The sequence below is a fragment of the Aquarana catesbeiana genome, linkage group LG10 (assembly GCF_042186555.1).
Source record: "Aquarana catesbeiana isolate 2022-GZ linkage group LG10, ASM4218655v1, whole genome shotgun sequence".
Classification (NCBI taxonomy): Eukaryota; Metazoa; Chordata; class Amphibia; order Anura; family Ranidae; genus Aquarana; species Aquarana catesbeiana.
This window is the reverse complement of record NC_133333.1, coordinates 74368096-74392471: the sequence shown is the minus strand read 5'-3', so window position 1 is coordinate 74392471 and position 24376 is coordinate 74368096. Positions and strand designations below refer to the sequence as shown.

General features: G+C 47.1%; 1 protein-coding gene across 2 annotated transcripts in view; it reads left to right on the top strand.

Annotated features, from left to right (window-relative positions):
- Nucleotides 1-24376, top strand: part of LOC141110734 (suppressor of cytokine signaling 3-like) — a 413958-nt gene that overhangs the window by 121412 nt on the left and 268170 nt on the right. The window contains exon 2 of one of the 2 annotated variants that reach the window (XM_073602288.1): nt 4691-4753. The exons of the other annotated variant lie outside the window; for it this stretch is intronic. The gene's annotated coding sequence lies outside the window, so the exon portion shown is untranslated. The remainder of the gene's footprint in view (nt 1-4690; nt 4754-24376) is intronic. 2 annotated transcript variants of the gene reach the window in all.

The window sequence follows — 24376 nt, the reverse complement described above, 5'->3', positions numbered from 1 at the left end:
CGAACAGGGTAAACTTGGGAGCAAACTATTTCGAAAAACTACCGCAGGAAACAATCCTCCACGCAACTAGCTTTCACCCTCAACCTCTCATTAATTTAATACCTTATTCACAGTATCTCAGAATCAAGCGCAACTGCACAGATAATGACACGTTTATAAGAGAAGCAGGCCTCTTGCAAGACAGATTACTAGCAAGAGGCTATACTCACAAGACCTTAAAAAGAGCTTTTAAAAAAGTATCACAGAAATCCAGGAATACACTCTTTCAATCTCGTAGACAGAAAGATACTAACCAATTACGCATCATTACAACATACAATCAACAACATTGTCAAGTTAGAAAAATTGTCCAAAAATATTGGCACATGCTGACCCTGGATCCATCCTTGGGTCACCTAGTGCCAGAGAAACCACAATTTACATTCAGAAGAGTCACCTCGATTAGCGACAGAATCGTAAATAGCGAATTCAAAAATGAATCAATGAGAACACATTGTAAATACAAGGGTACCTTTACCTGTGGATCCTGTCGCTATTGTAGATATATGCTTACACAGAGGAACCCTATCCTTCCGAATGGTAAGAAATTATACCCAAAACACTTTGCCAACTGCAGGACCACTGGAGTTGTTTATCTGCTCCAGTGCACCTGCGGTTGTTTTTATGTAGGCAAAACAGAGCTAGAGTTTTGGAGAAGAGCCTACAGACATATACTTTCCATGCAAACATGTGATCCTGACCTCCCCCTAGGTCGCCATGTCTCATTAGTACATGGAGGAATTTTCCCAAAGATCAAATTCTTGATATTGGATCGGATACACCCTAGCCCTAGGGGGGGCGACTGGAACAAAATTCTCCTTCAGAGAGAATTAAGATGGATTTACTTACTAAAGGCTACTTCGCCCCCAGTCCTAAATGAGGCTGTCTGTTTTAAACCATTCCTCGAAGGCTTCTGCTCTGGTGGAATGGAGAAATAAATAAGGTTCCCTCTTCAAAATTTCGGAATCTTTTTGAATACCCCTATCTTAATCCAGTACATCGCCAACATGGGTAGACTTACTCCTCCTCCTCTGTATCCACTACTAAAAAACTTCTGAAGAAAAATCAAATCAAATACGATGTATAGATAAAGATCAAATGTAATGTATGACTTACATGTACCCATATGTACTTATATGTACCTGTTTGAATTTGTTGTTAATCTATGACATACATGTCTGCAGTAGTATGGGTTTCTAATGAAGTACTGTTTATAGAGAGAATTAGCCAATCACACACAATTATCTATATTGTTTTGCTCTTCAAGTACTATGAATGATGAGACCTGTTTACCCTGTTCCACATGGGATCATTTTCTCCTATGTCTCCTAATCCTAGATACGGTTAATATAGAATATACTCACCTGAATTCTGAATTCAATCTTCACATATTTGCCCAAAGGATTCAAATAATTAATCTATAAGCGTTATACAGAACAAATGTAACAATATTATCGGTGTTGTGTACTATATGACTAGACTCAGATTCTGTAGATCATGTATGCCATATATTATATAAATATAGATATATGATACCGTGCATGTTTACATATAGTACTGTCTTTGGGTATCGAAAAAGTTTTAACTAATTTGTAACCCTGCATGCATCTGATTCTGTCAAAAACCACTATGCTGGCCTAAACATACTTTGCCCACTACATTGCAGATATGAACCTATTTTAATGTTTTGCATTGTTGCTTATTTATCACTATTTTTCATCCCCTGGTTTAACATGGTTTATAATGGATACTTTATTTAAATAATATCCAGTCTAGGTTGACAAATTTATGCCAGTTGACCATTGGTTGTACGATGTTATTGATTTGACTGTTTTGTATTATTAACCAATCTCAAAAACGTGTATACATTTGCTCATTTGAATATATATACCAGCATACATAATATTTAAACTCTCATTATCGTTGTTTCGTTGTCCCAATATATAATACACTTTAAGCATCACTTTTTTTCAAAGTACGAAATGTTCTCCCTCCCCAGGTCTCTCCCTGGTGCGATCAGCCAGAGCGATTGCCCGACACGGAAAGCCGCCCAGATATATTATCTGGGCGGCGCCATAGGAGGTCAGCTGGACGTATAACATCACCGCCCACGACCTCCATCTTGCTACTCCGGCGGACATGCGCAGTCCACCGGTGTGGCTCTCCGTGTCGGTGGGACGGGTGTGCGTGACGCCGCCCCAACGTAAGTGCGCTCGCGCATGCGCGGTAGGGGCGGCGCCGCGCATACACGACTTGGGCCGTGTATGAGGCTTCCCCCACTAAGAACTACACAGATCAGCTGAGCGCAATTACCAGCGCCAGCTGATGGTGAGTTTGCCGACATAAAATGCCAGATCCGTACCACCCTGAGACATAGCCACCAAATAGCCATGCAGACCTCCCTCACAACAAAAAACTCGCCCCTATTTCCCATCCTTGGTCACCCAAACTTTGCTCCGGGATTACATACCGTAGACTATAACAACCTTAGAGACTCAGATAAAGACCACGCAGCCAAATTTATCATTGGAGAAAAATGGCCATCTATATCTGACTTAATCAACCCAGCAGGTGACTACCAACTCCACTTCTGGAAAGCCGCCCAACTGCACCATTTCCTCCACTCCATACCAAAAACACAAACTTTTATTCGCCAACAAACGCCGTTCGAAGAGCTCTGTTCAGGAGAAGGCCCATTAGCCCATATCCTGTCCCAAACCTACTCACTGCTAAATTCACCAAAAGAACAACCACCACTTCCCTACTTGACCAAATGGGAGAGAGACCTGAACTGTTCGTTTTCAGTAGCACAGCGACAACGTATAATCACACTTGCCCTTAAATCCTCGCTCTGCACTAAAATACAAGAAACGAACTTCAAGCTTCTTACCCGCTGGTACCTGACCCCCTCCAGACTTCAGAAATGCTTCCCTTCTTCCTCGAGCCGGTGCTGGCGCTGCGCTGAAGAGGAGGGAACCTTGATCCACATTTTTTGGTCATGTCCGAAGTTGAAGGACTTCTGGAGTGAAGTCAGACGGATCACACAAATGTTCACAGAGTATATTATTCCAGACGAGGCCGCGTTCTTTCTCCTACACCTTTCCTCGATCCCCATCAAGAGGTACAAGAAATCCCTCACATGTCACTTGCTCAATGCAGCGAAGACATGTATACCACTCTGTTGGAAACAACCCCCTCCACCAGCCCTTTCATTGTGGTTGCGGAGAGTGGAGGATATAAAGAAAATGGAAGACCTGATCCTTACTGCACAACATAAACAAGAAGCCCATAAAAAAACTTGGGACATCTGGAACGCGTTTATTTATTCCGAGGAAGGACAACGCTTACTCGGCTCATAACTTTTCTTCCACACGTTTGGAGTAGATACCGTTGAGGTCGGTAAACTGGTTCAACTACCGCCATGTCTCCCTTTCCTCCCATCTCCCGCTACTCTTTTCCTACTTCTTTTCCCCCCTCTAAATCCTCTCCCTTATTCTTCCCACCCCTTCTTCAGTCTAGGGACTTCGGTCCCCATTTTCTATAGAAACATGGAAAAAGTTGGGGAGGGGATACCCCAGTGCCGTAGTTACTAGCACGTGGTCTCGGGTTAACCTGAACTATACCAGAAATATCCACATACACGGAAGTTCCACGCCTAAGTATGTACTGTATAATACTTTGTACTTATTTGACCCTTGTTTAATGTTTGCAACAAAGTGCTTTTTGTTTATGTCTCTGTATCGGGGCCCCCACCCCTGTTTGGAGTTGAATAAACTTGATATTTGAAAAAAAAAAAAATGCCAGATCCTCTCATTCCCAGCTCAGGCGTTACACACGCTGGATGCTGGGATGCGTGGCTGGCACATTTGAAACTTGACATAAACAGGTAAGGAAACTGCTTTGTATTGTGCAACATGGTTTATCTAGTGTCATTTAAATAACCCTCGAGCAATTCTCTCCTTGTCTGATCTATAACTACTTACTCTGAAACTATTATTTGCACATATAATTGCATTATATGCACTAGTATCGAGTGTTTATGGCTTATTTATAAAGTATGTATAATCCTTATCTATGGGACTCCTTTTCATACATTCTTTAGAGTTTCAGCTGGGGCAACAGACTATAGTCTTTCTACTTGCTTGCCTCTATGCTGATACTAATACCATTGATTAATACATTCTTGGGCTACATCTCACCCCACATAACAATATAATTTATGACTGTATACCTATGCATTTACCTATATTATCATCAGTAATAAAAAACACTTTGCGATACTCCAGTGTCGCACGTAAATTTTATATTCAGAAATTACCTATGCATTTACCTATATTATCACCAGTAATAGAAAATACTTTGCTATACTCCAAGTGTCGCACGTAAATTATATATTTAGAAATTAAACCATACAAATCAATTACGTCTTGTTTATTGATAAACTTCATGTTTATTTACATTCACTTTAAAGACATAGATACATAAGTAACCATACTTGTACCATATATATTCTATCTATCTGGGACACATGTTATTTATATGGGAACAAACACTATTTCTTATATGAGATACTATGTATATTCAATTTTTAAACCCATGTTTAATTTTTGTTCATTAAATATTTATCCCTTTTACATTCTTTTACTTCTAGGGGTTCCCTCTCCTTTAGCCTCAGTATATTGCTCTGGCCTGCACGCATCCGGGAGGGACGGAGGTAGGTGAGATACCTTGCCCCATTAAATGGGACCACCACCAAGTAATTTTACTTAGTGCTAATTACGATGTTCCAATGATAACAACCACACCAGCAATAATGCCCAATGCCTCTCCAATTTTGGAGTTTTAAAGTAACTCAACGAACCATATTATAAGTGAGTGACTTATTATCTAACCATATATTGGATAAATACATCCATATTTACATGTTATGGTAACCCACTCATTATTGTACATTTTAATTACTTTAGATGAATTGCTCTTTTCTGCTACATCCCTGAAGAAGGACAAAAACACTGTTCCGAAACGCGTTGGGTGTGAAAAAGAGCCCTCGTATAATCTATTGTTCGATAATAACACTGAAATTTATTGATTCTGTAATATGCTCCGTTGAATGTATGATACATTATGTTTTTAATCTATATTATGTCGAAATAAAAAATCTGTTTACTCTCTATACTCTGTTACACATACTTATTATCGAAATATTACATACTTATATACAAGTGTATTATTGGATGTGGCACTGCTTTTCTTGACCTAGGGAAGCAAATCACCCCATATTAATAATGGTTTCATTTATACCAAGAGCTGTCATCATAAGTCTTGGTTGGAATCGATTCCTAAAAGTCAGTTTCTGAGGCTAAGGCGGAACTGTACTAATCCCGGACGATTTTAACAGGGAAGCCTCTATCCTCAGGGGACGGTTCCTTGAAAAAGGCTATAGTACAAGCCAACTTGATGTTGCATTCAGAGATGATTTGTTGGTGGCTAAGCCAAAGATAAAGGATGATTCTTTTAAGTTCTCCTTTGTTACTGGCTATTCCAACCAGTATTATGACATAAAAAAAATAATGCAGAAACACTGGAAAGTCCTACGAGGTGATCAAATTTTGGGTTCTATTTTACCTGAGCGACCACAGGTAGTCTACCGGGGAGTTCCCCCATTGAGACTACAGGTGGCTCCGAATATAATTGATCCTCCAAAAAAGGTCTCCTTTTTCCAAAGCATGAGAGGTTTCTATCCATGCAAGAGATGTCCCATTTGCAAGCTGAATACTAATAGGAGTAGAAGAACAGATTGTTTTCAATCAACTTCCCAGTTTTTTTGGTATAGACAAATTTTGTGGGCACTGGAGAGGCAGTCACATGGTCAGAGAAGTCTCACGTTTCAAGACGAAGTGGATTTACCAGGGCCAGACATATGCTCTCCTTGGTATGAATGTCGAGTGGGACGTTAACGCATTTATCGATAATGGATAGATATTTATCTGTCACATGTTGATGTGCGTTTTTTTCGTCCTCGCGATATTCATCATAGGGTTGCAAATGGGGTTTCCCCTTTTTTCTCAAGGTTTGTCTAGCCACTGTTTGTCAGGTGTATAAACAGCTTGTATTTTTTATTATTTTTTTATTTTGTTTTAATTTTTGGTGAGTTTATGTTGTTTTCTATGATTCATGCATTGTGTTTGCTTATTGTTTTATTGCCACAAGAGGTTGCCACTCCTTAATATCCATATGCACCTATAATCCCTTCTCCCCATATAAACATCCTATTTTGGTTTTAAATTTATGAATTTATTGGAACCCTTGCGGATTCTAAATTTTTGTTTGGAATTCTGTTAGGGTTCTAAGATCCTATTTTAAATATATTTTTTATATTGGTTGCATTCCGGTATGGGGGAAGTATTTACTTCTCTTATCCTGAACACACAACGTTGGGTACTATTTTATATTATCCCTCACACTTTTCCTTTTTATCCTATGAGCTTTGGTGTTATGGCTATCGTTTCCGGTTCATGAAAGCTCATCCCGAGTTTATGTTTTTCGTGTGATGCTGCCCATTGGATGGGAGTTAGCCACTTCCGCAGGGGCGGCGCCAGGTGGGTGCTTGGGTGTGCTGAAGCCCCCCCCAAAATTTTTCAAGCACCCTCATAGCACCCCCAAAAATTCCACTGAGGTATTGGCATAAAATTCACACTATTTTTTTTAAATAATATTGTACCTGCTGTGAATCTTGTCTGCTACTTGGCTGGGGACTCTTTTTGAAGAGGAGGGATACAGCCGCATAAGCCGCTGATGTTTAATTAGTCCCGGCTGAGAGGGGGGGCGGATTGATTCAGAATGCTGTGCAGAGGTGCTACCTTTTAAAAGTCTCTGTGTCACATGGTGCCTCTGCATCTGTTGCAAGAAGGATGAAAGAAGTGGGGTGGAGCAGAGAGAGAGCCCAGAAGCAATGAAGGTATGATGACTGCTGAGCTGCTGGCTGTTTTCTAGATAGACCGCTGGGGAGGGAGCAGAGCTGCTGTAGGCAGAGAGCTGAGTGAGTCTGCAGTGCTCCTCATCTGACAGGAGAAGGGGGGTGTCACAGACCTAGCCGGGACAGAGGCTGTTGGAGAGGACTGAATGCAAGCCTGTTGCCTTTTGATTATGGGCCCTGGATTTTCAATGGAACGGTGCTCTTTGTGGGGTGAATTGGAGGTCCGGTCTGAACTGTACTAATCGGACTCAGTCCTATATATATGTATATATTGTTTGTTGTTTGATTCTGTTGGGGACTCCTTGCTGTGGATCTGTGTCCCTGAAGAGGGAGGGGGGGGTTCCTCCAGCAGCCCCCTGCTGATAAGACTGGTGTTGGCTAGTTCTTGGGGTTACTATAGCCAGATCCATTGGACTCGTGTTCCAGAACTTAGGAAGCGGTATACTGACGGAAGCACTCAAGCGGAGTGTGGGACGTTCCGTGACTTTGGTGGCAAGCAGCGGGAAAGCTTCCTGCAGTCTGGGAAATCTAAACCTCCACCTGGATCCAAGATCAGGATAGCATACTTCAGTCACCCCAGCGGAGATATGGACCTGGCATCAGAATTCCCGGGGCTGCTGCGAATCATCCTTTCAACATACACCAGGACTGTGTCTGAGGATGAATACCTGGAGCTCAGGCAGCAAATTCGGGTGGAGCTCTGGATTGCAGCCCTCCGTCTCGCTGGTATAAAACAGGGCAAGTGCTTTCCAACCCAAGAGCAACGGGCCAGTGACCAACGGGCATTGCGGATGGCATTCCTGGGAGAGCAGCCCCAGGAGCAATGGGTGACTGAGTTGGACAGGTTGGTCCAGCAGGAGATAGAGCTGGACAATCGTTATCGGGCTCTGCAATGGCACGCAGAGGAGGGATATTTAGGGGAGACAACAGAATGCTCTCCGGAGGGATATGACTTTGGCGGCCCTGGATTGCTGTGGGAGAGCCTTACAGATCTTTTTATGTTTGGCGATGAAGGGGAACCTGACCTTGAGGACCTGAGAGAATATAGAGAGTCTATGCTCGGTCTTGCAGGGGTCTCAGAGCTCAAACCTGATCTGGACCATTTGCTAAGGAAGGAACAGCATCTGGAAAGGGCATACAGGAAACTGCTAGAACAAGTTCAGCAGCATGCCAGAGAATCGGCAGTGGAAAATCCGGAGATTGCTGTCCCCAAACCTGAAGTGCTGACAACAGGGCAGAGCTCTGCTAACCTCTGCCCAGAAATGATAGCATCTTCTGGGTTCCATGGACAGGAGATGGTGAACCTCTATCCCCAGACATCAGTTGCAGAGACATGGGATTTGATAGACTTTTCTGCTGAGGAAGAACAACCTGATGAGCCTCCAGCAGAAGAGCTGCTATCAGGGCCAAAGTTCACTGTGTTCTGCCCAGCACCAACAGTGGCTTCGGCCTTCTTGAGAGAAGAGGTAGTCGGCCTTTCTCCCACAACACTGACAGGGACATGTGATTTTCTGCCAGCAGCATCTATGGAGTTAAAATAAACTTCTCCAGCTGAAGATCTGGTAACTGAACAGAGGGTCTAAGACCTCTGTACCACACTTTTACCAATTCCAGAGACTGGGGATTTCATAGACGTTTCTGTAGAGGAGGCACCACCTGGCAAACCCCCAGCAGAAGTGCTGGCAACCGGACAGAGGGTCCAAGACCTCTGCCCCACACCTGCAGCAATTGTGGAGGCTCAGGGTGAGAAGATGGCAATCACTTCCCAGCAGCAGATACAGGGGGAGAAGGGAGAGGAGGTGTGTGTTGTCCCTCCCCAACAGTTGGCCAGGGTGGAGGGAGCGGGCTTTCCTCCCCTGCAAAGATCTGTGTACCTGGGAGACAGTACCATCGACATGTCGTCCCAGCAGCCAGATGAGGGAATGGAAAAGGAAGCAGCCGGCTCACCTCCCCAATGGCAGCTACACAGTTTGGGAGTGGAGGAAGCCAGCCTCCTGCCCCAACGGTTAGCCGGAGCGGAGGATGCGGAGTCCCCAGCAGAAGTGCTGGCAACAGGGCAGAGTGCTACCAACCTCTGCCCAGCACCGGCAACAACTACAGAGTTCCAGGGAGCCGGGGCAGTCGGCCTCCCTACAGTTAGCTGGAACAGATGGTGTGGGGTTTCCAGCAGAAGGGCTGGCAACAGGGCTGAGGACTGCTGGACTCTGCCCTCAACTAACAGAGGATGGATTTCCTGTGAAGGTGGATGGGACTTCAGTCTCTACCTGTATACCCCAGGGATGCTGGGCAGTGGGCCTAGATCCCCAACAGCATGACAGAGTGAGCCCAGACACCCTGTCTTCTGCCCAACGGCAGAAAGGATTCCAGGGAGAAGGGCCAGTCCAGGCCTCTCCCCAGCGGCAGATATGTTCTCTGAGAGAGGCAGAGGATGGTTGGATGAGTAATACTTTGTTTGGAACAATTTGTTTGGGGTACTGTGTGGGTACAGGCAGTAGAGGACTGGAACTATGGACTAACTTCGGAGTCAACCCGTCTGGGGTCTTCTCCTGTGTTAGTCTCCTGCCGAAAGGGGAGAAATGTCACAGACCTAGCCGGGACAGAGGCTGTTGGAGAGGACTGAATGCAAGCCTGTTGCCTTTTGATTATGGGCCCTGGATTTTCAATGGAATGGTGCTCTTTGTGGGGTGAATTGGAGGTCCGGTCTGAACTGTACTAATCGGACTTAGTCGTATGTATATGTATATATTGTTTGTTGTTTGATTCTGTTGGGGACTCCTTGCTGTGGATCTGTGTCCCTGAAGAGGGAGGGGGGGTTCCTCCAGCAGCCCCCTGCTGATAAGACTGGTGTTGTCTAGTTCTTGGGGTTCCTATAGCCAGATCCATTGGACTCGTGTTCCAGAACTTAGGAAGCGGTATACTGACGGAAGCACTCAAGCGGAGTGTGGGACGTTCCGTGACAGGGGGGTTTCCTGTTATGCAGGCAGGCTGTGGTCTAAGGAGGAATTAGGATGGTTGATGGTTGTTCTTTTTATAAGGGATCTGTCCATCCCTCTGTCCCCATGTCCATCCCTCTGTCCCCCTGTCCATCCCACTGTCCCCCTGTCCATCCCACTGTCCATCCCTCTGTCCCCCTGTCCATCCGTCCCCCTGTCCATCCCTCTGCCCCCTGTCCATCCCTCTGCCCCCTGTCCATCCCTCTGTCCCCCTGTCCATCCCTCTGCCCCCCTGTCCATCCCTCTGCCCCCCTGTCCATCCCTCTGTCCCCCTGTCCATCCTTCTGTCCCCCTGTCCATCCCTCTGTCCCCCTGTCCATCCCTCTGTCCCCCTGTCCATCCCTCTGTCCCCCTGTCCATCCCACTCCCCCCCTGTCCATCCCTCTGTCCCCCTGTCCATCCCACTGTCCCCCTGTCCATCCCTCTGTCCCTTTGTCCATCCCTCTGTCCATCCCTCTGTCCGTCCATCTGTCCATCCCTCTGTCCCCCTGTCCATCCTTCCGTCCCCTTGTCCATCCCACTGTCCATCTGTCCATCCCACTGTCCCCTTGTCCATCTGTCCATCCCCCTGTCCAACCCACTGTCCCCCTGTCCATCCCTCTGTCCATCCCACTGTCCCCTTGTCCATCCCACTGTCCCCTTGTCCATCCCACTGTCCCCTTGTCCATCCCACGGTCCCCCTGTCCATCCCACGGTCCCCCTGTCCATCCCACTGTCTCCCTGTCCATCCTCCCGTCCATCCCACGGTCCCCCTGTCCATCCCACGGTCCCCTGTCCATCCCACGGTCCCCCTGTCCATCCCACGGTCCCCCTGTCCATCCCATCTGTCCATCCCTCTGTCCCCCTGTCCATCCCTCTGTCCCCCTGTCCGTCCCACTGTCCCCCTGTCCGTCCCCCCCGTCCCCCTGTCCATCCCCCCGTCCCCCTGTCCATCCCCCTGTCCATCCCTCTGTCCCCCCGTCCATCCCCCCGTCCATCCCCCTGTCTGTCCCCCTGTCCGTCCCTCTGTCCCCCTGTCCATCCCATTGTCCCCCTGTCCATCCCCCTGTCCATCCCCCTGTCCATCCCACGGTCCCCCTGTCCATCCCTCTGTCCCCCTGTCCATCCCCCTTTCCATCCCTCTGTCCCCCTTTCCATCCCACGGTCCCCCTTTCCATCCCACGGTCCCCCTGTCCATCCCTCTGTCCCCTTGTCCATCCCACCGTCCCCCTGTCCATCCCCCTGTCCATCCCTCTGTCCGTCCCACGGTCCCCCTGTCCGTCCCACTGTCCCCTTGTCCGTCCCCCTGTCCATCCCACTGTCCCCTTGTCCGTCCCCCTGTCCATCCCACTGTCCCCCTTTCCATCCCACTGTCCCCTTGCCCGTCCCCCTTTCCATCCCTCTGTCCCCCTTTCCATCCCTCTGTCCCCCTTTCCATCCCACTGTCCCCCTGTCCACCCCACGGTCCCCCTGTCCATCCCTCTGTCCCCCTGTCCATCCCTCTGTCCCCCTGTCCATCCCTCTGTCCCCCTGTCCATCCCTCTGTCCCCTTGTCCATCCCACTGTCCCCCTGTCCATCCCACTGTCCCCCTGTCCGTCCCCCTGTCTGTCCCCCTGTCCATCCCACTGTCCCCCTGTCCGTCCCTCTGTCCATCCCCCTGTCCATCCCACTGTCCCCCTGTCCATCCCCCCGTCCATCCCACGGTCCCCCCGTCCATCCCACGGTCCCCCTGTCCATCCCACGGTCCCCCTGTCCATCTGTCCATCCCCCGGTCCCCCTGTCCATCCCATCTGTCCATCCCTCTGTCCCCCTGTCCATCCCTCTGTCCCCCTGTCCGTCCCACTGTCCCCCTGTCCGTCCCCCCCGTCCCCCTGTCCATCCCCCCGTCCCCCTGTCCATCCCCCTGTCCATCCCTCTGTCCCCCCGTCCATCCCTCTGTCCCCCCGTCCATCCCTCTGTCCCCCCGTCCATCCCCCCGTCCATCCCCCTGTCCGTCCCTCTGTCCCCCTGTCCGTCCCTCTGTCCCCCTGTCCATCCCATTGTCCCCCTGTCCATCCCCCTGTCCATCCCCCTGTCCATCCCCCTGTTCATCCCCCTGTCCATCCCACGGTCCCCCTGTCCATCCCTCTGTCCCCCTGTCCATCCCCCTTTCCATCCCTCTGTCCCCCTTTCCATCCCTCTGTCCCCCTTGTCCATCCCACTGTCCCCCTTTCCATCCCACGGTCCCCCTTTCCATCCCACGGTCCCCCTTTCCATCCCACGGTCCCCCTGTCCATCCCTCTGTCCCCTTGTCCATCCCACCGTCCCCCTGTCCATCCCCCTGTCCATCCCTCTGTCCGTCCCACGGTCCCCCTGTCCGTCCCACTGTCCCCTTGTCCGTCCCCCTGTCCATCCCACTGTCCCCTTGTCCGTCCCCCTGTCCATCCCACTGTCCCCCTTTCCATCCCACTGTCCCCTTGCCCGTCCCCCTTTCCATCCCTCTGTCCCCCTTTCCATCCCTCTGTCCCCCTTTCCATCCCTCTGTCCCCCTTTCCATCCCACTGTCCCCCTGTCCATCCCACGGTCCCCCTGTCCATCCCTCTGTCCCCCTGTCCATCCCTCTGTCCCCCTGTCCATCCCTCTGTCCCCCTGTCCATCCCTCTGTCCCCTTGTCCATCCCACTGTCCCCCTGTCCATCCCACTGTCCCCCTGTCCGTCCCCCTGTCTGTCCCCCTGTCCATCCCACTGTCCCCCTGTCCGTCCCCCTGTCCGTCCCTCTGTCCATCCCCCTGTCCATCCCACTGTCCCCCTGTCCATCCCCCCGTCCATCCCACGGTCCCCCCGTCCATCCCACGGTCCCCCTGTCCATCCCACGGTCCCCCTGTCCATCTGTCCATCCCCCGGTCCCCCTGTCCATCCGTCCATCCCCCGGTCCCCCTGTCCATCCCTCTGTCCCCCTGTCCATCCCTCTGTCCCCCTGTCCATCCCTCTGTCCCCCTTTCCATCCCTCTGTCCCCCTTTCCATCCCACGGTCCCCCTTTCCATCCCACGGCCCCCCTGTCCATCCCCCTGTCCATCCCTCTGTCCATCCCCCTGTCCATCCCTCTGTCCCCCTGTCCATCCCTCTGTCCCCCTGTCCATCCCTCTGTCCCCCTGTCCATCCCACTGTCCCCCTGTCCATCCCTCTGTCCCCCTGTCCATCCCTCTGTCCCCCTTTCCATCCCTCTGTCCCCCTTTCCATCCCACTGCCCCCTTGTCCATCCCACTGCCCCCTTGTCCATCCCACTGCCCCCTTGTCCATCCCCTTGTCCATCCCTCTGTCCCCTTGTCTGTCCCACTGTCCATCCCTCTGTCCCCTTGTCTGTCCCCCTGTCCATCCCACCGTCCCCCTGTCCATCCCCCTGTCCATTCTTCTGTCCATCCCTCTGTCCATCCCCCTGTCCATCCCACGGTCCCCCTGTCCATCCCACGGTCCCCCTGTCCATCCCACGGTCCCCCTGTCCATCCCACTGTCCCCCTGTCCATCCCATGGTCCCCCTGTCCATCCCACGGTCCCCCTGTCCATCCCACGGTCCCCCTGTCCATCCCACGGTCCCCCTGTCCATCCCACTGTCCCCCTGTCCATCCCACGGTCCCCCTGTCCATCCCACGGTCCCGCTGTCCATCCCACGGTCCCCCTGTCCATCCCACGGTCCCCCTGTCCATCCCACGGTCCCCCTGTCCATCCCACGGTCCCCCTGTCCATCCCACGGTCCCCCTGTCCATCCCACGGTCCCCCTGTCCATCCCACGGTCCCCCTGTCCATCCCACTGTCCCCCTGTTACACTCACAGCACACTCCTGAATAGGAAGTGGCTACAGCGGCCATGGATAGATTCATGCAATGCATGAATCTATCCATAGTACACAGAGGGGGGGGCGGCGCCCGAGCGCCCCTAATGGACGCACCGCCACTGGAGCCCAGGTTGGCAGTCGATCGCATCCAGGTGACTGGTAGGTCCTGGGCTTGCCGACTTTCTGTCACTGATTGTGGATAAAGGCTGCAGCCGGCCACAGAACAAGAGAAGCAGGGCTGGAGGTTGCAGATGGCCGTGGGAACATCAAGCCTGCCTCATGAGCCAATTCCTTGTCCATAGTTCAGGTGGATTGATACCAATAGCATTCCGCCTCTCATTCTTGATAGCAGAATCCACAACAGTTGGAAGTGCTGCAAGAAGTTAAGGTCAGTGGGCATAATAGGGCACAGTAAAAGCTATGTGGGCACAATAGCAGCTATATACTGTAGGCACAATAGCATAAAGATGCTATTGAGCCCATAAAGATGCACAATACCAGCTATATGGGCACAACATGGCATGCGTACAACTTTGGCTGCTGCCTCTGCAGCTAAAGGCAGTAGGGATTGGGGAAGGTAAAAGTGTGACTCGACCACCGGGTTTTACAAACCCCAATCTCATGTATAAAGAAGCCTTAAGGGTACCACAGTCAAATGCAGCTAAGAGCTGTTTTACAAGTGGAACAGGCACCACTGTTCCTCTAAAAAGTGATCTAAGATTGTTTGACAGGTTGTGAAAAGGCTGATTTAAAGCTCTAACTGCTATGCATGCAATTGCAGTTTGAAAGTACAACCATTGTAGGTGTAAACCAGGCGGTAAAGAAGTAATATATCGCCTCCTCACCACCTGCCAAACACCTCTGAAAAGCAAAATGCGCGTGAATCAGTTTTCAAAGGAGCTTACTCCAAGTTTCTGTGCAATTCAGTGTGGTGCGATTTTGCAGCCTATTATTTGAATGGCTGCAAATCGCACCAGACTGCACAAAAAATAGTGCATGCACTACTTTTCAAAAATGCACTGTGCCAAATAACATGATGCTGCACTACCTTACCTTAACCTCTGGTGAGTTTTCACCCAGTGGGTGATGGTGCACGGAAGTAGCTGCTAATAGCTTGCAGAGGATTCAATATGCTTGTAGACAATTCTAATGAACTTTGTTGATCTGAAATTCTAATAGGGGTCACTTGTGTTGCACATTGCACTTTATATGCATGCACAGATTACACTTTTATTGTTTTTAGCACATATTTAATGTATATATTTATTGATACTTTTAATGCTTTTACTACTTTCTTTGAATTATTGTGGCGTATATTGAGGTGATTACCTTTAGGACATTTTGTAGGTTTTTTTTGGGTATGGGACAATGTGCCCGACTGCATGGCCTGTTATCAATGTGTAACTGAGTTTTTAGATGGTTCTCTGGCTTCTTTGTGGCTGTTGAATTTTAATACCCAACTACTACCCACTGACTTGAGGTTATTGCTGGCCCTGACATATGCTGGGGGGTATAATTGTCGGCCTCAATTGAGCTTATTTTACTTCACAATCTCTTGAGTGTACCTCCAGGCTCTTTTTAGCCTATACAAAGAGGGAAAGGTGGCACACTACAAGCTATAGATTGGGAAGAATCACTGACATTTGGCCACACTCAATTTAGCCACACCCACACACACATATTTTGTGGCGCGAGGTCAGCACCCTCTATTTTTGTTACAGCACCTGCACAGCACCCCCAAAATTTTTGCTTGGAGCCACCCCTGCCTGTGGGACGCATACAAGCTTCCTGGAGGGCGGTTCATAGGTCGGGAAATGATCACTTCTGCTCTGTGGATCACACACAATAGGCTGAAGTGCGGTTCATTGGCTGGGAGATGACTACTACCGCCCGCTGGAATGCATGCAATACCCGGCCTGATACTCAAGCCCACTCCTTATAAATCACAGCATCACACATTGTTACCACACCCCTGATGATGCACATTTGTGACAAAACGTCGGGTGAACGAGGGACGAGTGACGTATTGTGGACAGAGGAGTGGCCGCCATCTTGTTGGTAGGAAGCACTGGATGCTGTCTTTTGGCTCATGCTTGTTTTTTATTTGATAAAAGTGAGTTTATATCTATTTCTTTTTTGCAATAAACGATCACATTTCTGGATGTCTGCACAATGAGATTGTTCTTTCATCCCTTTATATGTAACCACTGAGCTGTGCCTGTGGAGTTTATCTCCCAGCCGAGGTTGAAAAGATACAGCCATCTGTCTCTGGTGGGTCTATGATAGAGGAGTCCTTGCCCAATTGGTGGACCGTTCGGTGAATAGGAGTTGTGAATTTGGCTTTTCAGCCATTTGCTCAATGTGTATGTCCTATACACTGGCGGTAAGAGTCAGTTGTGTCGGGTGTCGGTGACGGTTCTATTTTCTGTCTCATTGGAGTTTTCCAGGAGGACTGCAGTTTTTTGTGCTATTGAATGTACCTATATGTCTTTAATTACCACCATTAATTAGCGCTACATTTTTACCTCTTTTTTTTTTCTTTATTGTACCCAGCAATATTGTGTTAGCTGCTTTTGAGTTTTGGCCATACGATTGAATACAGTAATATCCTCTATTATCCACTCTGGTCAAGCGGGGTTTATGCCTAAGAAGTCTATGAGCCATAAACCTACACAGGCTTTTCGTTAATATAAAATCAAGGGCTGATAATATAGGCGATAGAGCTTTGTTTTCTCTCAACGCCCTTTGAGAGTATTGAATGGTCTTATCTATGGGCTATCCGGCATAAATTTGGTTTTGAGGAAGGCTTTATTTCATGGGTCAAACTATTATATAGCTCCCCTAAAGCTGCTATTAGAGAAGCAGGAAGAGTATTTCCGCACTTTAGCTTTAGCTCTAGACAGGGGTGGCCACTGTCTCCTCTTCTTTTTGCTCTAGTCATAGAGCCACTGGCAGCTCGTATCCGTTCCAATTATAACATCCAAAGTTTCTGGTACAGGGACCGTCATGAAAAACTGACGCTTTATGCGGACGACACCGTGCTACTTTTGGGAGACGCGTTGTCATCCCTATAGGAGGCTATGGAGATTTTTAAAACATTTGGCCACTACTCAGGATTAGTGATAAATTGGACTAAGTCTTCCCTTATGTTATTGGATAGGAAGCTGACCCCCCAGATGGGGACCTTGCTTGATATCCTGGTATCCACTGAGTTCTGGTATTTAGGCATACAAGTTACACCAAATTCCCTAGAGTATATTACCTTAAATTTAACTCTTCTGCTGGGCCGCTGCCACGATCAGGTTAAGGTTTGGTCCAGATTGAAACTTGTTCCAGTGGGTAGAATCAACTTGATCAAAATGATCCTTATGCCACAAATTCTGTATGTGCTCCACAATTCTCCGATAGTTGTCCCGCTGAAGCAGTTTCGCTTTATTAATTCCTGTTTCAGGTCTCTCACTTGGCATAATGCATCTGCCAGAGTGAGCCTGGAACAATTACAGCACCCTAATCAGAGAGGTGGGATGGCACTTTCAAATCCATGGTTATACGATTTAGCCTCTCAATTACAGCATATAGCTAGGGCCATAAGCTCAGGGAGCTCTCCGGAGTTGAACTTAGTTGATTCTACTACGCAGCTGCTCAGTTTTACGATTGGGGGGAATTGCTGAAGGCCTGGAAGCACTGCAATTCAAGTCAAACAAGCTATATCCCACCTGTAACCTGATGCGAAAAATATGGAACAACGTCAGAACATTACAACAGGTAGAGGGGTTTACCAGGTTTAGGTTATATGGGACAACAAACAGTATCTGGAGCTAGAAAAATTGCAATATGGCTCAAAATGGCAACTATACGGGGTTACACACGTGACAAATATTCAGAGATGGCAAATTGTGCCCCTTCAGTGCTCTACAGTTAGAATACCAACTGCCCTCATTTATGCTATTTTATTATTTCCAACTCCAAAACTCAATCAGGGCCCAAACGGTTAGTGACTCTTGGATACGGAGCCCCACACCTATTTTTAACTACATGCATGAGTTGCAGCTATTCTATGTTGCTTAATAAATTTCTGCCCAATGGAACCGGAGGGGTGATATCTAAATGGGAACGTGATGTTGGAATTTTTGAGGAAAACCAATGGGAGGAGGCTGCGGTTCCCCAGTGCTTTCTAAATGTGGCCCAATGGCTATCTCAACTATATCTACTTTTACGTGTCCATTACACACCAGCTAGATTGGTGAGAATGGGTGTGCGAGATGATCCATCCTACACTCGTTGCATTAGGGATCATGGAGACCTGATCCACCTCTTGTGGAGGTGCCCAAAATTACATATCTATTGGAAGCAGGTGATGGGGATTATCAACTGAGTTTTTCAGGTCCAACTTGCAGAAGACCCTAAAATCTGCCTGTTAGGAATTTTAGATGAAGTTCCTGTGGAAGACTAGCTATAGCTAGGGCTCTGTTTCAGGCCAGAAAATTTATCTTGAAGCATTGGAAGTCGACAGAACCCCCCACAGTGAAAGAGTGGCTGACTTAGATGGGCGACACAGGGGCAGTGGTAAAAATTTAAAAAAAATGTGGGTGTCATGGCTGGATGTTCCTGGCTTAGTTCAGGTAGATTTAATCATAGACCGCCTATGGTGAGAGTGGAATGGTAATCAGCTGATTGGGTTTTATACACTAGATGTGTATGGCTGTGTGCATGTATATAAAAAATGTACAGTGAATACATGACTATGTAATGCTCTGGAATTTTGTACTGCTTTTATTATCTCCTAAATAAAGTTTTTTTCTTGAGATTAAAAAAAAAAAAACTGGTTGTAAAGGCGAAGTTTTTTTTATCTTAATGCATTCTATGCATTAAGATATAAAAAAAACCCTGTGTGCAGCAGCTCCCCCTAATACTTACCTGAGCTCCATCTCCATCCAGCGATGTCTACGAGTGCCTCAGCCGTCCGGGACTCTCCCTCCTGATTGGCTGACAAACAGCAGCGGCGCCACTGGCTCCCACTGCTGTCAATCAAAGTCAGTTAGCCAATGAGGAGAGAGAGAGGGGGCAGGGCCGAACTACGGCTCTGTGTCTGAATAGATACCGGAGCTGCAGCTTGGCTCGGGTGCCCCCATAGCAAGCTGCTTGCACTCAACAGGGGGAGGGGACCAGTAGCACCAGAGAGGGACCCGAGAAGAGGAGGATCTGGGCTGCTCTGTGCAAAACCAATGCACAGAGCAGGTAAGTATAACATGTTTGTTATTTTTATAGGAATAAACAAGACTTTACAATCCCTTTAAATGGTTAAAGTATAACTAAAGGCAAAGAGGGATTCGACTCGCCCCCTCTCTATTTGCTCTGTTGACCATCATCATTGAAATTGAAAGTAAGAGAAAATTCCAAATTTTGGGTTGTCCCCAGTAAAGTAATAGAGGGGAAATCTTCCAATAGGGACACTGAAATCCACCAATGGGGACACTAGTTCTGGTGACCTGGGGGGCTAAAAGAGATTCCCTTAATTTGCATGGATTTCCTCTCATGTCCTGTTTTGGCTACAGCACCGAAAGTGAAGGTAAATTTCTCCAATGGGACATAGATGGCAAAAAAAAAAAAAAAAAAAAAAAAGCTGACGGGTTATAACTCTTCTCCCTCTACCCAAAATTAAGAAAAAACTTTTGCCTATAGTTCTAGTAATTTAAAAAGACACACTTTTTCCTTTTTAATAATTCAGGTTAAACTTTACCAGCCCTTGCTACTCATAGATATCACATGGAGATATAACATGGCATCTAGTAAAACTGTATATGATTACAAAGGCCAGAGTGAATAATTTGGATATGTGTACGCAGGAAGAAGCCAAGCTAAGAGAGGGATCAAGTGGGGTGGGATTAAAGTTGGTGCAGTCTGGCACTAGCCATGTGACACACAAGAGCGGAAAAGGGGCATTTGAACCATATTAATCAGATCAAAGTACATTTAAGATGTATTTTGGTCATATTGTGAGGGCTGGCTGCTGTTTGTTTATTCAAACATCCTTTTAAAGTGATTAAAAAGGCTCAAGGTTTTTTAACTTCATGCATTCTATGCATGAAGGTAAAATACCTTCTCTGTACAGCTTCAGCCTCAGCCCTCCCATATACTTACCTGAGCCCCATCTCATTACAGCGATGTGCAAGAGTGCCTCAGCTCTCCAGGAACTCTGCCTCCTCATTGGCTGAGACAGAAGCATTGGCCATTGGCTAATGCTGCTGTCAATCACAGCCAGTGAGCCAATCAGGCTCTGCCTGAATAGACACACTAAGCCGCAGCTCAGGAGAGAGCCTGCTCGGGTGCCCCCATTGCAAGCTGTTTGCTCTGGGGGCACTCAGCAAGAGAGATAAGATAAGAGCACTGGTGAGGGACCTGAGAAGGCAAAACTGCTGCACAGAACAGGTAAGTATGACATGTTTGTTATTTAAAAAAAGACTTTAATATCACTCTAAAGGGATAGTTCACCTTATGAAGCCTTACTGGAATACTCCCAGGACATTGCTAAGTACTCCTAGAATGTTGCTAAGTGAGGCCTAGTCATCGCTGCTCACTTCCACCATCACAGGAGTGAGCTCTGAAATGCTGAACTCAGAGCTACTACATCAGGGAGAGAAAGAGTATGTGAGGTGGTTTCAATCAGAGAAAGAGCTGACTCCTGTTATGGTGGAGGTGAGCAGTGACGACTAGGCATCACTTAGCAGTGTCCTGTGAGTACTTAGCAACGCCCTGGGAATATTCCAGTCAGGCTTCATAAGGTATGTAAAAGGCCTACACCTATAGCTAGGGTATTATTCATTTTAAGTCAGAGCTGCACAGTTTGTTTTATTCTACAAACATCCCTTACCTGCATAGGCAGTATTTTTGTAAAAGTGAACTATCCTTTTAAGTTTTGTATATAATATTGTGTAATTATTTGTTATAACCCTGTAAAACCTTCACCACCATGCAGCAATCATGTGCAATGCACTTAAATGGGTCCTAAATGCGGCATGTGTACAACCCCCATCCAGCTGTCCTTACATTTTAAGGGGGCTGTCAAAGGGTGGTAAAACGTATCTCACCTATTTTTCCTCCTAAAAGCAAGTGTAAATGAACCCTTATGGTCCCCATTTTATAGATTTTAGCTAAAAAGAAAACCAAGTTATATTGTTCTGCGATGACACTCCTAAACATTTAAAGTTGTTAGATTGTAAGATCTGAAAGGGGTTGTAAAGGTTCGGATTTTTTAAAATAAAAATAACAAACATGTTATTTTATTAACAGCACGATCCTCCTCTTCCAGGGTGCTCCACTGGCGCTTCTGGCTCCTCCCCCTTTTTGGGTACCCCCATGGAGAGCCGATTTCCATGGGGACACCCATACGGGCGCACTCCCAAATCCCACTTCTGCGTCCATTGACCCAGACAGCGGGATTCAGCCCCACCCCCTGCTCCCGTGTCACTGGATTTGATTGATCAATCTGTCCAATAAGATGAGAGTCAGCGGCTGGAGCTGCTGGGCTCTTGCACAGGGCTGGAATGAATGGGCTCAGGTAAGAAAAATGAGGGGGGGGGGCAGTCTGTTGGGGCGCTACAGCAAAGAAGGTTTTTCACCTTAGTGCATAGAATTATTATTATTATTCAGGATTTATATAGTGCCAACAGTTTGCACAGCGCTTTACAATGTAGAGGGGGGACAGCACAATTACAATACAGTTCAATACAGAAGGGGCGGGAGGGCCCTGCTCATGCAGCTTACATTCTAAAGGGAGGGGGGAGGTGGTAAAAAAGATGTCAGGTGTTCAGTTTGTCCGCTGCAATGTCGCAGTCCCGCTAAAAATCGTTGATCTCCACCATTACTAGTAAAAAAAAAAAAAAAAAAAATGACATAAAACTAACCCATAGTTTGGAGGTGATAACCTGTGCCCAAACCAATCAATATGTGCTCATTGTGATTTTTTTCCACAAAAAGTATGTAGAAAAAAAGAAAGAATACATATTGGTCTAAATTAATGAAGTATATTATTTACATTTTTTTATTGTATATGTTTTATAGCAGAAAGTAAACAATATTGTTTTTTTTCAAAATTGTCACTTTTTTTGTTTGTTTATAGCGCAAAAAATAAAAACCACAGAGGTGATCAAATACCCCAAAAAGAAAGCTCTATTTGTGGGAAAAAAAGACACTAATTTTATTTGGGTACAGCGTTGCACGACCGCGTAATTGTCAGTTAAAATTATAAAGTGCCATATAGCAAAAAATGGCCTAGTCATGAAGGGGGTTAAACCTTCCGGGGCTGAAGTGGTTAAATAGCGAATCCTGTCCATATGTAAAATCAAAAGGAATCAATTCACCTGTCAACACAGGGTGATACTGTGGACACAACCTGATAAACTGTGCCTCGTCCTAAATTCTGTGATATTGGTTAGCAGAGAGAGAATGGACTTTAATGGCACCACTAACTCATATCTGTTAAAATGTAAACATTTTATTATCCTCAACAAAAGAGATTAAAATTCATATTAAACTTGCATCACATTCAAAAATGATTGCTGGTACAAATATCAGCCCTGGTAGGAGATAGGCTCCCCAGTGAGGGTATTAGATTGGAAAGGAACAATGCCCTAAGGCAGTGTTTCTCAACTCCAGTCCTCAAGGCGCCCCAACAGGTCATGTTTTCAGGCTTTCCATTATATTGTTTATGCGATTTGATCAGTTTCACTCCCTTAGTAATTACCACAGCTGTTTCATCTGGGGGAAATCGTGAAAACATGACCTATTGGGGCGCCTTGAGGACTGGAGTTGAGAAACACTGCCCTAAGGCCCGTGTCACACTGGTGCAACATGCAACATGCACTCTGACTTTGAGAGCACATGTCACATGACATTTCAAAATCAATTGTAGAGTTTTGTCCGGATATGGATGAACACCTAATGTTTAGCACCTCATTTCAAAATCAATGTTTCCCTATGAGAGCCATCTTAACTGATCTGACTTGTGTCGCTCCGGCTTTTGAAAAGGTTCCTGTACTACTTTGGTCTGACTTGAGTGCGATTTCAACCCATAGAATATAATGGACGTCGCATACAACTGATCCGGCTTGTGACAGGCGATGTGCTCAGAGGTTTAATTTCAATGCAAAATTTATTGAATAAAAACGGCATGAGGTCCCCCCCGAATCCATTCCAGACCCTTAGGTCTGGTATGGATTTTGAAGGGAAACCTCATGCCAAAAAATAAAAATAAAGGTGTGGGCCCCCCCAAGGACATCCATATCAAACACCTATCCGAGTATGCAGCCTGGCAGGTCAGGAAAGGAGGGGGACGAGTGAGCGCCCCCCTGAACCATACCAGGCCACATGCCCTCAACAGGCCACATTCCACCTGCATGTAAACCGCCTAATTTGTGACATGCCCACCAGGTGGAGCTTGACTGTTAAAATAATCCTGATACACTGAACAGTCCATCATTCAAAGTGTAAGGTAAAAATTTGCCCCTTTTTGCCATAGCTTATTCTACCTAACTAAACACCCCAGTGTCCTTGAGCTTCAAAGTCCATCAATATTTTTTTTTTTCACTCGAGGTAGAGCAACATTTCCCAGCAGTTTCTCTTCTTCCTGGGGACAACTTCGGGGACAGAAGACATTGCTGCAATCAGGCAACAAGCAGCCAGGCCATGGTGCAAGGGACCGCACTTCTAGACACAGGTCCCCTTGCAATGGTAATCTCAGTCTTGTCCGCATGACGGCCGGGAACTGAGAATTAAATTCCTCAGTTGTTGAAGAACAAACATGTTGAAAGCCACATCAACAGGTTACTTTTCAGAGGGAGGCACACTGGAAACTTCACAGCACTAGCCAGCATGACTCAAGTGAGCACCCCCTGTATCTGCCGGCAGCATTCAGTCTAGCACCATCCCAGCAATACAGCCAACAGGAGTGTTCCTCACTAGCAACAATTCTTGTACAAAAGATGGAGTGGCTTCTCAGCATAGAGTCGTAACTTCACAAAGCACACATTTTGTAATCCACATAGTGTCGGGAAAACTCAGTAATACCTGGGATCCGGTAACTTCAAGGCCTCTCCTTTAGTATTTACCGTGGTAATGTAGTGTTGAATATCCGACTTGTTAGGCCTACGGATGATCACACTGTCTAGGTTAATTTTGCAACCATAACCCCAGGTGGCAGCACTGATGTATACTTCTCGGCTATCTTGGGTGACAACTTTGGAAAGTCCATCCGCAAGGGGATCCAAAGGAAACTTCTCACAGCTTCATCCATCCATTGTGTTTCCTTGTCCTGGATCTCTTTTTCTAGAAGGGCTGGTATATAGGGGTACAGACATCCATATTCCTCAGCCACTTTCTTAATAATTATGCGCTGTATCTTTGACAGCCTGGGCAGTGTCTTAAGGTCTCCATACCCGGGTAGGACAGGTGCATCTTGCGAATGCTGGACTGGGTATCCTGCAACAACACCGGGCTTACAATCAAACTTAAATAATACAAGGGATAGGGAAAATTGGGAACAAGAAACACCTGAAAATTAGTCAATTAGGTGCATGCT